General features: G+C 29.8%; 1 long non-coding RNA gene across 1 annotated transcript in view; it reads right to left on the reverse strand.

Annotated features, from left to right (window-relative positions):
* Window positions 1-2,343: 2,343 nt before the first annotated feature.
* Window positions 2,344-3,154, reverse strand: part of LOC107476120 (uncharacterized) — a 1,863-nt gene continuing 1,052 nt past the window's right edge. Inside the window, exon 3 of the long non-coding RNA XR_001589637.3 lies at window positions 2,344-2,611. This is a non-coding gene — a long non-coding RNA (uncharacterized LOC107476120). The remainder of the gene's footprint in view (window positions 2,612-3,154) is intronic.

Consider the following 3,154-nt stretch of genomic DNA (forward strand, 5'->3'; position numbering starts at 1 on the left):
GACAAAAAAAATTTAATAAATATTATAAATTTTAATATTTATCCTTCTAACTTCTTCTTTACATATTTTACAAGATATATATTCAAATTTTTATATAAAATAATAATAAAAAATCAAAGACTTGATATATTTTTTAAGAGAAAGGCTAATATTTAAAAAGGAGAATATATAATTTTTATAATATCTGTAAATAGTTTTTCTACTTTAATGAATCACGAAGAAAGTGAGATATAACCTTCAAAAGTTCAAAAAGTTACATCTGATGACTTTAACTTTAAGTTTTTGGAATGAGATCTTGAAAAACTACTTTAAATTTGGCAATATCACCCAAAGCAGAGAGATAGATTAGACGATCTTATCTTAAATGTGGTCCATATTAAAAATATTTTGACAATTATTTTTTATCTGGCCCTCCCAAAATTTTGTTTCAAGTTCCGCCACTGCTACCACGTCTTGTTTATATGAGAAAACCAAAGAATTTACAAGATTAGAATGATAAAATGGAGATTTTGGAGAATGGGGTGGGATGAGTTCGAGGGACAAGCCATCACTTAGTAACGGTGGTGGTGGAGGAAGGGGCGATGACATTAATGATAAAACCATGAGAAAGAGGAAGAAAGCTAAAATCATCATTTTCATTAACAGTGGCGATGCCATATATAAATTAGGTATTGTTCTGCACATATATAATAACCACACTATACACATATATATAGGCAAGCAACATCATGGTATCATATCAGTTACAACTTTACAAGTGCTTTAATTAATGGTAAGGACTAGGACACAAATTCAGAAACTGGTGTGACATTTATGATTTAACAATTCTTTAGCTAATTATTGAAAAAATGTGGTAACAAGCTAATTTGGTAGCTGAAGTCATCTAATATGTTTATGGATTATTTTTAGAGTTATGTTAGATGGCCAATAATTTGTTAGCCAATATAGTCACTACTTACTGAAGGGGGATAAAATATAATAATTTATTCAATCATGCTATTAATAAGTATTTGACATTTCATAAAAAAATTTATTATATTAGTATAAATAAGTTTGATTATGCATTTATTATATATTTAATTGATTATTTTATTATGACATATTTAATTAATTTAGTGATTAATTATTTAATTGAAAAATGTATAAATTAATATATAAATATATATGTTTATTTGATTATTGCTTTTTAATATAAATATTTTTGATAATGCGTTTTGATTGCTGTCATTATTTGAGGTTTATCTTGGTAAAATATGTGCTTATTTTGTTTGTAATACTTTTGGCTTACCTTGATAAATTGATTGATGTTGGATTTATTTTTGGCAGTTCCTTTAATGTTTAAGGATGAAAGTTACTGTGTTTGGAAAGACTATATCATGTTTGAAAAATATGTTTCCTATCATGACTATGATTGCTCTGATTTGTTGAAAAATATTTTTTTAACCAATTTGAACAGCATGTCTTCCTTCAAAAATAAATCTTTGATTGATTATGAAAGATCGAGTAGAAAATCAGTTTATGATATCAAATGAGTTTTTTTATTATCAATGTAAATCTGCTTATAAATCAAGCATTTAGCATCATGTAATATGCTAAATAACATTGTTAGTCTTAGTGCTTTCCTTGGTAAAATAGCATACATCAAGGGAGAATCATGTGACATTTAGAAAGGGAAAAAAATTCAATTTTTAAAGGGAGTACTCATACTCAAATCTTTATATTTCTTTCCATTTCAATTTTAATAATGTTTGTCATCAATAAAAATTAATAAATTAATAAATTAAATGACAAGAATTATTATAAAACATAAATGGGGGCAATATTTTTTATTGAAATATTAAATTTAGAATTAATATTGCCCTCTTGTTTGTCATTTTTTAATATAAATGAGGTCTGTTGTACTTCAAAACACTCAAATGGGGGCAATATTTTTTAATAGAGGATCAGCAATTTTATTAAATTATGATCAACACTTAACTATAAAAAAGAAATTAAATGATTTTATACCGTTAGATATAATTTTACACTATTAAATTAATGGCTAAAAATTATAAAATCTGCTGTCCCTGAACTTTCTTTCTCTTAATAACTGTAACACCCTACCACATTAAGCTTTACGCTTAAGTCGTAAAACAGAGGTGGTGTGGTATTACGACCTCTAAAATAAAATGAGTACACATAATAGCAGAAGAATTATAATATGCTAGGAGCCTTGAAGAATAGAGGAAATAAAAAATCGCGAATATAAAAGCGCAACGCTCGAGAAATGAGTTAACTTGCGTGCAAAGAAAGCTACAGCTATCAAGTGTCAAGTAACCCAAAACAGGAATAGAGAGTCAAAGATACAAAATAACGAGCTCCTGACTCAGCCTGCGAAGTCAAGACTGGCCGGAGAATATACACACATATATACATATATATACATATCCAAAACCCAAATGTACATAAACAAAATCCTGCCTCTCCATACACCTCTAGGAGGATCAAAAAGAATAAGTTATGTGGAGAGAAAGCTAAGTACATATATATACATCATAGGATAACAAAATAACCCAGTAACCACTCCGCTTCAAGAGTCCAGACGCCTAACGAGATGCCTCTCGACCTACATCTGAAAAATAATAACATAGTATGGAATGAGAACCGGAGGTTCTCAGTATGGTAAAGGTGCCACACACATAATATATAAGGTCCTGGGAATGCCAGAGGCAATCCTAGAACGCCGACACTCAGATTATAGAGCTTAAAGTATTAAATAGAAGCCATAAAAGGTGGTTTACTAAGGATATTTAAACCTAACTTAACTTAACCTTAAATCTAAATCCCATTCTGCCATTCCTCCTTACCTCCAACTCCATCATGCATTTTCACAGACAAGTAAACAAACAAAGGCAAGCACAAGAAGGTTACAAGTACTGCAGATAACAAATATACATTTAACATGGCAAGTACATTTAGGCACACCCAGTTAATACACAAGCAAGTAATTCAAGTAATATGCATATGATGCATGCCTGTCCTATGGCTGATGAGGCTCATCTGTCGGTTATCCAGCCAACCCGACAAGTCTGAATTGTACTTAGACTGTCCCCCAACGTGCATCTCCATGAGTCTATGCATAGCTTTATCTCAAATAATCAATATTGCTCAATGG

This window comes from Arachis duranensis, chromosome 2, assembly GCF_000817695.3.
Source record: "Arachis duranensis cultivar V14167 chromosome 2, aradu.V14167.gnm2.J7QH, whole genome shotgun sequence".
NCBI classification, from domain to species: domain Eukaryota; kingdom Viridiplantae; phylum Streptophyta; class Magnoliopsida; order Fabales; family Fabaceae; genus Arachis; species Arachis duranensis.